Here is a 14,237-nt window from a genome sequence, read left to right as displayed (position 1 = left end):
TTTATATTTTTGTTCATATGAATGTGTACAAATTTATATTTTTGTTCATATGAATGTGTACGAATTTATATTTTTGTTCATATGAATGTGGACAAATTTATATTTTTGTTCATATGAATGTGTGCAAATTTATATTTTTGTTCATATGAATGTGTACAAATTTATATTTTTGTTCATATGAATGTGTACAAATTTATATTTTTGTTCATACGAATGTGTACAAATTTATATTTTTGTTCATATGAATGTGTACAAATTTATATTTTTGTTCATACGAATGTGTACAAATTTATATTTTTGTTCATATGAATGTGTACAAATTTATATTTTTGTTCATATGAATATGGACACATTTATATTTTTGTTCATATGAATGTGGACACATTTACATTTTTGTTCATATGAATGTGGACACATTTATATTTTTGTTCATATGAATGTGTGTAGGGGGTGTAGGGCATGAGAGGGAGGAGTAGTACCTCACGGTGAAAGGCAGTCACGCTTCTTGGTGATCCTGAGAAGTGGCTTAGTAACTTATTTGGTCTCCACCTCATGTGTCTAACTCGTATATGGCTCCAAGTAACTGATGTGCACTCAGTGGCCACACCCCGGGCAACGGTTTTGACTGACCGGCTAAACTATACGAGGGAACCCAAAGGCTCTGCCGGAGGGTAAGGAGTCGTCTTTCCTTTATGTGCATGAAGACTGTTATGGCGGAGAGTGCAGATGATCCAGCAACATGGACAATGGACTTGATGGCGTTACAGCAAGGTGTATGGTACACGTGGAGCGCGTCAAAGACGTTTAATGATTGCGGTCGGCCATCGTAGAAAGGATTGGGGCCCTACTATGTATTATCCCATTGTATTGAAATGAATCATGCCACGTAAAGTTTATGGAAGTTATACAGGTACCCCTGAGACCCCTGCGGGTGTGATACCTGTTGTAAATATTAACAGGGAAGAGACAATCTCTTCAGGGAGTAGTACAAACGAGGATGACGACGTCAATCTAAAGCCTGCGGGAGGATTGGAGTCCGATAATGTATGTATGAAATATGCAGGGAAATGTCTACGCATTGGAACATGGAATGTCCGGACATTATATACACTAGGTAAACTGGACAACTTGATTAAGGAGACGGATGAGATGAAGGTGGACATACTAGGAGTGTCTGAGCACAGATGGACAGAAGAGGGTACTGTAAAAAGAGACACTCACACATTTATCTATTCTGGAGGTAGTGAACATCAACATGGTGTGGGTGTGCTGGTGAAATCTAACATTCTCAAATATATTATAGGTATATATGCTGTAAGTTCCAGAAACATGATGATAAAATTGAGAGCCAGACCTTTTGACATGTCAATCATCCAGACATATGCACCCACAAGTGATTATTCGGATGAGGACATTGAAATATACTACGAAGAATTACAAAGTATGATGAAACACGTAAAATCAACGGATGTGTTAATTGTCATGGGTGACCTAAATGCTAAAATTGGGAATGGGAAGGAGAGTGACGTGGTTGGCCAATATGGACTTGGGGTTAGAAATGAGCGCGGAGACAGACTAGTTCAATTCTGCATTGAAAATGAGCTGATTGTTACCAACACCTTTTTCCAGAAACCAAAGAGAAAATTATACACATGGAAAAGTCCAGGGGACTGGTGTAGAAATCAAATAGATTACATTATGATCAGGAAAAGGTTTCGCAACAGTGTAAAATCATGCCAAACATACCCGGGAGCTGATATCAATTCTGACCATAACCCACTTATTGCAAAGCTAACGTTAAAGCTAAAGAAAATTAAAAAACCAAAGCTATTAGAAAAATTGGACATCGATCGTCTAAAATGGTCATCAGAATTGCAGGAGAAATATAATGTCTCTGTTTCGAACAGATATGATGAACTACTTATTGAATCACAAGAACAATTCTCACAAGCAAATGCAATTGAAGAAATTGATATAAAATGGAACATATTCAAAGACAGCATAAAATTCGGTAATAAGGTTATTCCAAAGAAGGAGAAAAGAACAAGAAAGCAATGGATGACACCAGAAATTTTGGATCTCATGTCAGAACGAAAACAAATGAAGAACAAACCAGAGTATGAAGCGCTGAATAAGAAAATCCAACACAAATGTCGCATAGCAAAAGAAAATTGGCTTAACCACAAATGCAGGATGATCGAAATATTTGGCCTAGATGGAAAAGCAGCCCACGAGGAAATAAGACAAATTTCGGGCAAAAAACGCACCACTAACAACAATAACTGTATTAAAGACAAGAATGGTAAAATATTATTTGAGAAAGAGGATATAAAAGAAAGATGGTGTCAATACATTGGCGAGTTATTTGATGATGACAGGCCCCAAATACCTTTGCCAAGCAACAATGAAGGTCCTCCAATACTCGCATGTGAGATAGAAAATGCATTGAAAAATATGAAAGATGGCAAGGCTGAGGGTGAAGATGGCATTGTAACAGAAATGCTAAAAATTTTGAAAGAATTCTCAATTGTGAAACTAACAGATCTCTTTAATAGTATTTACAATACAGGCTATATTCCAGACGAACTTGCCAAATCGGTTTACATCACCCTACCGAAAAAACCAAAGGCGACAACTTGCAGTGATTTCCGCACAATAAGTCTGATGCCCCATATAACTAAATTATTATTGAAGATCATCTTAGAAAGAATCAGGGCTGCCATCGATAATGAAGTTGGCGATGTACAGTTTGGCTTTAGAAAAAATAATGGGACAAGAGAAGCAATTTTCTGTTTAAATAATATCACACAAAAATACCTTGATCATCAAAAAGAAATCTATGCATGCTTTATCGATTACGCAAAAGCATTTGATAGGGTAAAGCATGGAGAATTAATGACATGTCTGGAAAAGGCAGGCATTGATGGCAAAAATATACGGCTAATAACCAATCTATCTATATTGGCATCAAAAAGCAGCCATCAGGATTCAGGGCGATCTGTCACCTTTCACGCCAATTAAAAGAGGAGTTCGGCAAGGATGTATCCTCTCTCCATATCTATTTAACCTGTACACAGAGTTTATCTTCCGTAAAACTGAGCACATTCCAGGTATTGTTATTGGAGGTAGGAGGATAAATAATCTGAGATATGCAGATGATACAGTATTGTTGGCATCGAACGAGACAAATCTACAGATCCTTGCAAATCAAGTAAACCTGAACAGTACAGCAAAGGGTCTAGAGATGAATGTTCAAAAGACGAAGGTAATGGTCATGTCAAAGAAGCCTGAAAAAAGCGCAAAAGTCCAAATTAATAATCAAAACATCGAACAAGTAGATTCTTTTAAATATCTTGGACAGACAATGACCAACAACGGAAAGAATGAGCTGGAAGTGAAAAACAGGATTGCTATAGCTAAGTCGAGGTTCAGTCAACTGAATAACATTTTAACTTCGCAACAAATGCAGATGAAAACGAGAATAAGAATACTCAAATGTTATGTCCACTCAACACTTCTCTACGGCTCAGAAACATGGACCTTGAACAAACAAATAGAGAAAAGAATTGAGGCCTTTGAAATGTGGACTTTCCGTCGCCTTGGAAAAATCAGTTGGAAAGAAAAAGAAAACAAATCAAGAAGTCTGTGACATCCTTGATATCAGACCGACCCTAATGAAAGTAATAAAAACAAGAAAACTTAAGTATTTTGGACACCTAAGACGCCATCAAACTGTCAACAAGGACATTCTTGAGGGTAGAGTGGAGGGGAAAAGAGGAAGAGGCAGGCCAGCAAGAACTTGGATAGATGATGTGAAGACATGGACAGGATTGTCGGCAGCCGAATGCAGTCAGCAAGCTGTCAACAGGGAAGATTGGCGTGTCATTTCAAGTCGACCTCAACCCATGAGATGACACTGGAAGAAGAAGAAGAAGAATGTGTACAAATTTATATTTTTGTTCATATGAATTGCTGAGTGACCTTCTATGAAATGATAATTTGTTAACCCTCCATGCTATGTAGATGGCTTGACTAGTGTCATATGTAAATAAAGTGATATATTATATTGTGTCATACAATATATTATAAAAGCAATGCATTTCATTAGGACTATCTAGTAGTTTTATAGTATAATTAGAAATAAACTGATGATTTTGATCTTGAAGTCATTGTTGGGTAATGAATGCAGAGAGAGAGAAGAAAGAAAGAGAAAGAAAGAAAGAAAGAAAGAAAGAAAGAAAGAAAGAGAGAGAGAGAGAGAGAGAGAGAGAGAGAGAGAGAGAGAGAGAGAGAGAGGAGAGAGGAGAGAGAGAGAGAGAGGAGAGAGAGAGAGAGAGGGAGAGAGAGAGAGAGAGAGGAGAGAGAGAGAGAGGAGAGAGAGAGAGAGAGAGAGAGAGAGAGAGAGAGAGAGAGAGAGAGAGAAGCACGTTTCTGAGACAAAATAAAACAAACAAAACAAGCGAAAGTATGCTTAGAGTTTATTACTTAAATATGCCCTTTTCAATGCGTTGTTTGTAACATTTGGGAGGAACAGAAGAAACAAGCGAAAGGTTGTAACTATAACAATGAATGATAAAATAAAGGCCACAGGTAATTATTATATTGTGGTGAGATATCGCTGGGCACAAATCACGGTGTACTAAAAGAGTAGGGCTATGACACGAATCCATTTACCTTGATGTATATTAGTATTCTCAGGCATTCAGATGTCTTACACTAATCTGTCCTCGTGATTTTTTGCCATTTCAAACGCCAAAATTTGCCATAAAAATGGTAAAATTTGCCATCAAAATAGCAAAATTTGCGGCTTTTGCGGTCAAGGGTGAAATTTGCAGCCGCGAAAAACTGCGGGGACAGACTAATAGGCGTGTCCATATTTATCTTCTTGAAACATACCACGTGATATTTCACAAAACAACACTGTACATTCACAAGAAATTATCATAGCAGTAAGTTCACCAATCAAACACACAGAAACAACACATATAAAAACAATTTTTGCCCAAGAATCATCAAGGAATGGAACACTCTCCCACCAGAAATCCTAGATATTATACCAAACAACAACGAATTTTATCAACTTTTTAACATTTATCTTTCAACTCAATAACACAATAATGGAGAAAGTCACCACAAAAGTGTGTAAAATCTGCAGTGATGAGTGATTCATCGTTTGCATATAAAGACCTTGAACTTGACCCACCCAAGATGAATAGTCCCATTATATATTACTATTTACTAAAATATAAATTGTTAAGTTTTTTTTCTCTTCTTATTGTTGAAGCAACTGATGATTGTGTATTTAAATCTCTAGGCCCAGTGTGTCAGGGTTGCCAATTTGGCAGATTTTCTGCCAAATGTCCTTTTTTTGGGCAGAATTTGAAGTCGTCTTGCAGAAACAAAACGGTTTGGCAGTTTGGCAGATATTTGGCAGATTTTATTTTCCACGTTTTCCATTGCAATTTTTATATATTAGTGATTTTTTTAAACTTGGGAAATGAAAAAAAAAAATTATGACATCGGCCTTTCGAATTTTTTGTTTAACAAAACTGATGAGTTTTCAAAGAAGGTACTATAAATAGTACGTTTGGCAGATTTTTGTGGTATTTGGCAGATTTTTAAAATCCAGTTGGCAGGATGCCTGAAAATAATCTGGCAACCCTGCAGTGTGTCCGTTGAAGCCAGGGCTGATTTTCAATGATTTTTTTCCTCTAAAATTATGTCTAAGACCGCCAATCTAATTATTCAAGAATCTTTACGCTCAATAAAATCAAATCTATTTGTTATAATTAGAATTTGAATTGATATTTCAATCTATGGTTTCGTGGCTGATGACAACCTTGAAATAAATCGCCTAAACTTTTGGTTTTTATTACTTAATAACTTATTTATAATATACCGTAGCTTTCATTTTTATTCCAATATCTCATTGCCATTTATAATAGTGTGACAAGTGTTGTTTACCAATACTCAATAATAAACAAACAAACACTTTAATCTTTATTCGGTTTTTGTTGTTGTTGTTGTTAAAATGGCGTGGGTTACTATAGAAACAAAGTAGTCCTTATATTACGTATATATGTCACCCACAGCCTATAAACGGTGTTATGACGAGGTTCATTAGAGATGTCAATCTCAAGAATTAGAACTGTGTAATTTGATAGAAAAAAATGTAAATTTCCCCTCAAAGAAGTAAGGGGGGTAATCCAGTAAACCAGAACAGCTTCACAATGTTGTAATTCTTCATTTTTGAGGATTTTCGTATGTTTTGATATTGGCACCATTTTGACGTTTAAAATATCATATTTTCCGTAATAGTTGGTTGGCATTTCTGGATTTGCCAGATGACGAAAAAATGACGTCAGCGTTAAAGTGGCCAGAGAGATGACACTTTACTTGTTAAATTCCATAAGAATCGACTGGCTATTTTTTTCTATCAATGAAACAAAACAATGTCAGCACAGGTCTAATATTGCCGGCTATAGATTCAATTTTTTGCCATTCAAACCATTCTCACACAATACCGTTTTGAGAGGAAGGGCCACATAAATGCTATGCCGACGTGTACATATATGCAGGTCTGACATCCAAATACAATTATGGGGCCCGTTTAACATTGTTGTGATGGACAATATTTTTTGCGTCATTTTTTGAGATTAAATTACAACAATGAGCCCGTAACGAAATGGGTTATCAGACCTGAAAATAAGTGCACGTCGTGTTATATGAATCATGATGATTATGTAACTTGACTATGATGACAATTGTACCAGAAATACGCAATGCCAATCTTGTGATCATTCAATGCACTGCCTTAGATCATTTGTGGTTTTTTTGTAACTTGATCGTGTTTCTCATATTCATGAAATTTATCAAAAGCCATTTGAGGACTTTCTACAGTGGTTGAGGCGAGATGGCGGAGTTGATGAGGCATTGGGAACTCTCGGGTTTGAACCCTGCCTTTGGCATCTAGTTTTCTCCTCACTTTCCGGGGCTTCATTACCCGATTTATCTCTGTCTTTATTCGAAGCAGACCTTAAAAACTAATTTACACATTAGATCGATAAAGGGCGTTTCATTTATCAACTATTTATTCCTCTTTTGTTTTTACTTTTCAAGGCGAAATCTGTTTTAATTATTGTTTTCTGTGATGTTTATTTAGTTATGACCTCTGACCTGATGTGTTTTCGCTGGATGTGTAGTTACAGCAATGTGACGTCAGAGTTCATTGCAACTTGACTCTAACTTCCCTGCTGCGTGTTTGGTTTAAACCATTGGGTCAGATATTATAAGGTCAAAGGACAATCCAACCCACCTATGTAAGCTGTGATATTCACTTCAGTTGATTAGACAAACAAATATTTGAAGAAATATTTAGCTATCAACAGCTCTTGATTTCGTCTCTTATCTATGTCTTTCCTGTTCTGTGTCATCACAAAAAGAGCAACGAAATCATCTTGGAATTTATAAATGATTGAATATCTAATAAGACTGTTACTTGAAATTGCTCACTGTACGTAGATATTAATTAATTAAGGGAGAAGAAAAATGTGAATGGACCTCAAAGTATGAAACGTTTCACAGCTTTTTTTAATTTAAAAAAATGGTTTATAATTATTTCATCCACTAAAAGTTTGGCTGTTTCTAGATTGTCTGCGGTTTGTTGGATACGTCACCAAAACTCTAAGGGCACAAAATGAATTTGTCTTCGTCTAGAATTGAACCCAAGATCTTTTGATCAATAGATGAGTGACTAAATCACAGATATATCCTTATAGTTTGATTGGTCGAGTATTCGCTGAAGAATCAAAAGGATTGGTTCTAGTCCTGAGTGCAAGGTTTTCCCTAACCCGTCTTGTCCACCCAGAATTGAGTGGACATCTGCGTTTTTAAGGTCTTTTGGGAAATGATTGGCGATGGACTGGCGTCTTATCCAAAGGGTAGTCAGATATTGTTACTGTCCATTATTGTTACTGGTTGGTATAATCACATTTCTTCTTTGAAAGTATTTCACCTTGAAAGCATTACACAGCATTATTAGTATTGATGGTTTGTGATTTATATTGAGCTCTGATCAGAGAGATGAAGCTTCAAAAAATTTAATGTCTATTTTCATGAAAATTGTGATGAAATATTATATTTATGACGTAGAACGCCACTTGTTTTGTGTGCCTGATTGAAGAATTGAATGCTATTCATCCATTGAAATAAAAGTTTTCAGATGTGCTCTAGTCGACCTGCACTTATTCGCAGGTCTGATAACCCAATCTATTATGGGCTCATTGTTCTAATGGAAATCTAAAAAAAGTGACGCAAAATATTGTCCATTACAACAATGTTAAACTAGGCCCATAATTCCGTTCGGATGTCAGACCTGCGTTTATGTGTTCATGTAGGACCTAGTGCTTTTGAAAAATGGTAAACATTTTGGAAAGTCCTGAAAACGCCACAATGCAATTTTTATAATCTACTAGACATTGTTGTCAGGAAAATATTTAGTTTGTGATGATAAGCCTAAATTACGTTTACTCTTGTTTAGTGTTTGTACGTCTATTTCTTAGGCCTATTGTAAGTGATTGAAACAGGCCTGTCAATAGTTGATATCATTTGGAGATGGTTTGATAAATTATTAGAAATGTTTACCTTCCGTGGATGGTACAAATTCTAAGGGCATGTAAAATAACGTTCATAACGAATGCATACCGTGATGACATCGATGTGTACATTTGTAACATAATCTGGTTTGTAGCATCGCCTTCGCAAGCTAAAGGTCTGATACTGACCAAAAATGACGTCACAAAAGAAGACGACAATCACCAAACCTAAGGTGAAAAGTGAGTTGTTGTTAGAAGTGCTCAAGGAAACAAAATGATTCCACTGGTTGAGCTGTTGATTACAACTCACAATTATGTTTTTCCCGTGATCTTCATCTTGTTTTATGAATATTTCTTGTTGGCTAGTATCAGGCCACGAGTTTACGAAGGCTGTGTCTGTAGTCGACTAGTTTGTTGATAAAAATTGTAGCTGGTTGTAACCATAAAACCCACCGTGCATTCCCTTGATATAATCACATTAGCATTGTTTGTATCTACTACTACTACTACTACTACTACTACTACTACTACTACTACTACTACTACTACTACTACTACTACTACTACTATTACTACTACTACTACTACTGAAATATCAAAATGTTTGAATAGAAAATGTCTAGTAATCATAATTTGTTCAGTTTTAGTCAAGTCTCACTAATTATGCAAAATAAAAATAAAACAAAACAGCATAAAGCAAATCCAGAAAAATTAAACAATGGTCGTATCAATAAATAAATAAATAAGGAAAGTTTCAACAACAACAACAACGATAACAAAAATAAAACAAAAACTGAAAAAAAAAAAGAAAAAAGAAAAACCAATAACAAAACCCCAACAACTAAAAATTCAAAACAAGAACAAAAAACAAAAACAAAACAAAAACAAAGCAAATATAGCTTATATATATATATATATATATATATATATATATATATATATATATATATATATATATATATATATATATATATATATATATATAAACCCAACAAAACGAAAAATGCCTCGTACCTCGTAGCTCCGACTCCAAGCTTAATTTTCTTTGTACAACTTTTGCATATTTACTCATTTCTCAAGACTGGTCCATCAGTTGACGGTCCAGTAACATTCTTGTTCAAAGGTTTCAGTTTCACTGTTTCATTTCGTTAACAATATCTGAATAGCTATATATTTATTTCATTGTATTTCAATTGTATCTATCCTATTGACAAACATACTACAAATCACGTGATATCATGGACGTTAGTCACCATGAATTAACCTTTCTTTGTAAACCGGTTAAATGCCGTAGCCTGGAAAAACTCGTATTTATAAATTTGGCCAGAAAACTCGTCCTTCAAATATCGATCGATTGAAATAACCCTCATCTTTGCAAACATTCTCAAACCTGGGACTTCGCGAAGTCCCAGGTTTGAGAATTTTTGCAAAGATGAGGGTTATTTCAATCGATCGATATTTGAAGGACGAGTTTTCTGGCCAAATTTATAAATATGAGTTTTTCCAGAGTCTGACAGTTTTCAGGTTTTATAACTAGTGACCCTCTTAGTGGATCGGTGGTCACGATGATAAAATGACAATAAAATTGTAAATGATAAAGGATTTCTGATGTCTGTGTTCATTTTTATTTTAATTCCTGTACAGCAAAAAGCATATATTATATCATAATGCGGCTATTTGGTCTTGTGGTATGACACTCGCTTTTGGATCGGAAGGCTCTGGGTTTTTTGTTTTTAAGGGTTTGACGGCGCTTGCAACACATTAAGGTTATATCAGCGCCAGTAAAAACGAAGAAAATGGGATAATAAAAAGTTCTAGAATTACAATTACATGTAAAACACCCAAGAAAAAGTAAGACAAAAGGGGAACTGGGAACAAATAGGAAACAGATGTAGATTCCAGGAGCATACCACCAATGTACTTAGTTTGAGATCACCTATAAGTCTCATCCGGACACAAGCACAAAATCCAACAAAGAGGAATACACTGAAATGCTTACATTATACATTGAAAATAACAAATATAATAATACATAACAGAGAGGTGATTTACAAGGGAAAAAAATATCATCTCCCAAAACAATAACTATGGGGTTGACTGTTTCCCTCCCAGCCAGGACTCCGGCCAGGGCCAGGACAAAACCAAGAAATCTCATTCCAAGTCCAAGACAAAGACAGAAAGCATATTGGAAAACAGATATAAGGGGATAGAAGACACAGTATGTACCTCGTTGCCCGCTATGGGAGGTCAGGATCCCCACCCAGATAAAGAAACATAATGCTGTGCATAACAGTAACAGTAACAGAGAGATGATTTACAAGGGGAAAAAAAATATAATCTCCCAAAACTCTAAACATTTGGCTGTTTCCCTCCCAGCCAGGGCCTGTACAAAACCCAGTAATCTCATTCCAAGACAAAGACAGAAAGCATGTTGGAAAACAGATATAAGGGGATAAAAGACACAGTATGTACCTCCCTGCCCGCCATGGGAGGTCAGGAACCCCACCCAGAAGGCCCTGGGTTCGAGCCTCGCTCGGCGCATAGTTAAGTCCTTGGAAATGAGTGGCGAACATGTGACTTGTACTGCATGAATTTGAAATAAGCTTCCACACAGCACACTGGGGGAATGAATGACGTGCACTGTGTACAGCATGCTATTATCTTGAATATTACTATTACTCATGAAGCAGCAACTATTTGGAATTGGATTGGATTGGCACCAACCTCATCACCAACCTTAACCATGAACTGTTACAGCACTCACAGTTAGGAATCTTGTCTTCTCCATACTTACAGTTGACTACTAAAATAAATGTGCTAATTTATTACTCTCTTTGTCTTATACATTTATTTATTTCTGCTTTATCAGAAATGAGAAAGTCATAACGCTTGGTGGAATTCAATGAATTTATTTATTCAGTGATTTCTCTCTCTCCCTCTCATTCTCTCTCTCTCCCTCCCTCTCTCTCCCTCCCTCCCTCTCCCTCCCTCCCTCTCTCTCTCTCTCTCTCTCTCTCTCTCTCTCTCTCTCTCTCTCTCTCTCTCTCACAAACTTTAACTCAACAAAGGCAATCACCATTTTGGTTTCACAGCCAATAAATAACAGCAATAATATATAAAAAGAATAAAAATAAAATAAAATTCCATTTATTCATCCTCAGTCAAATATTTTCTTCTAGGTCTATCTCGAAAAAAGACAGATATCCCTGGCGTCAGCCGCAGTGAAGAACTGCAAAGTGAGTAAAAAGGGCTAAGTATATTGCTCGAGGAAAAAACAAACAACAATATGACTCATTCCAGAACAAGGAAAGAAATCAGCAAGGAAGTTGGAAGGGGTTAGGGTTAGGGTGAGGGACACAGATAGGAATTCATTCAACCCTAGCCCCAACCTGCCTACTTTTACTACAAATTCGTAAAATCACGAATTTGTGGCTCCAGTTTCAGAACCTAATGAGCATCTCAGTCATTAAAACTTATTGAAAATGAGAGTTGATGACAGACATTATTTTAAGGATTTTGGAGTGGTCGGTATTCAATGCTTGAGATGGTAAATTGTTTAAAATGTTATTGATAGTGATTACAATTTATATATAAATCTCCTAAAAATTACAAATGTTCAAATTTACAAGTCGACAGTTTGGCCCTTTGTGTTGTCAGCTCTCCCTAGAAATTATTGGCACTTATCAAGATTGAAAATAAATACATTTGGATAGTCACTCTGAAGGAAAATTAGCATGTACTTTGTTATATCTGATTACTACTTTCATGTTAAATTTAAAAAAAAAACAGGTTTAATAATGCGCATAGAATTTTCCCCAGAAAAGTGTAATTAATGATTCATTACGTGTCATAAAAGGATTCTCAACACGACACGCCCAGGCCTGAAAACTTGAACTGTTAAAAATTCGTAGATTTCAGAGGGAAGAAATAGAAATCGTCATAATTAATTAATTTTACAAATTAATATCCTACTCTTGGCAGTATTAAATATGCCTTCAAAAACGTGAATAGATGCTTTGTGGCACCAAGTTTTCTTTGTCACACATTGTATCGAATCAAAAATGTCTATTTATTTATTTCTGTTGTTGAAGCCATAAATTTGTATTTCTACCAATTTTTTGTAGTAGTTGGCAGGTATGCAGGTCCTTTATAATTAGGTCTCATTCACACAACCAGCTTGTGGGATAAAATACAGAAAAATTGGTCTGTGGCTATGTGTAGATAGACACACCCGTCTACTGGAAATCTAGAAATTTGTGATTTTTGGGAAATACAAATTGTAGTCGCTGTAGCTGACTTTAAAAATCAACAATTTACCCTCTCTTGAAGTTCTGAAATTAGATGCAAAATTTTGTAATTCTACGAATTTGTAGGAATATACACAGGTCTGAGTTTTATCGTGTTTACCACGATATCATGTGTTTACCACGATATCATGTGTTTACCATATATCATGTGTTTACCACGATATCACGTGTATACCACTATATCATGTTTAAATAAAAATCAGGTTTATCAATGCGCATAGAATTTGTCCCAGAAAAATGTAAATATTGATGGAGGTAAAAGTATTTTAAAATAAATTTGATTGAATTAACTCACTCAATCCTAGAGAGTTTTGCTACTTTTCGAAATTGGTAAAAATCTATTAAAAATGAGCATGTACATAGATAGTTTTATTCAATTATCATTAACATGTAAAAATTAAAAAAAAAAATAGCTTTGGAACTACGCCTATAATTTGACTCATAAAAATGTAACAAAAAGACAAGGGGTAAAAGTAACCTCGGTAAACTACGGATATAGTCGGTGTTAGGGTTGATTGAATTAAAGACACTCAAGATGCTCCATCCGCAGTTGGAGCCAGACATTCGTATTTCTTTGATATTTTCGTGGCAGCACCCAGGTCAGCACTTACATCAAATCAGTTGGGACCTGGACTGGGCTGGAGGTGGATTGTATTCACCTTTGTTGAAAACTGAATGATTAAAAAATATATATATATATTTTTTTTTTTTTTTGGAGAAATACACCCCCACTCCCTCTCCCCAAAATAAAATGAAAAACAAAACAAAAACAAAAACAATTTTGTTTTAAATTATGATTTCCAGAACAAGACAAAATTTAAATACATAGGTAATCTTATATGGTAAAAATATATGACAGAGATATAGGATAATTGCACTTTCATGGGACATTTACACACATTTTATTATTATATCGAATTTTCAGTATGACATTTAAAAGAAAATAATAGCAACAAAACAATAATAATAAAAATAACAATAAAAATAATAATAATAATAATAATGATAATAATAACAATAATGATAATAATAATAACAATTATAATAATAATAACAATAATAATAAATAATAATAATAATAATAATAATAATAATAATAATAATAATAATAAAATAATGATAAAATAATAAGAGTAAAAAAATAATATAATTAATAATATTAATAATAACAACAATAACAACAACAGTAAGTAAGTAGGTTCGTTAAAAAAATCATTTCATAATGACTCATGACATAAATTAGCACCTCACCATCCTCAAGGAATGAAATCGCACAACAAATACAAGTGAGAAGTGGGTCATGTCATTTCACCACAGTCACAAACAGTCACAAACA

This window comes from Berghia stephanieae, chromosome 8 (assembly GCF_034508935.2).
Source record: "Berghia stephanieae isolate SIO BIC M18660-M18661 chromosome 8, UCSD_Bste_1.3, whole genome shotgun sequence".
NCBI lineage: Eukaryota > Metazoa > Mollusca > Gastropoda > Nudibranchia > Aeolidiidae > Berghia > Berghia stephanieae.
Note: the sequence above shows the minus strand (reverse complement) of the source record.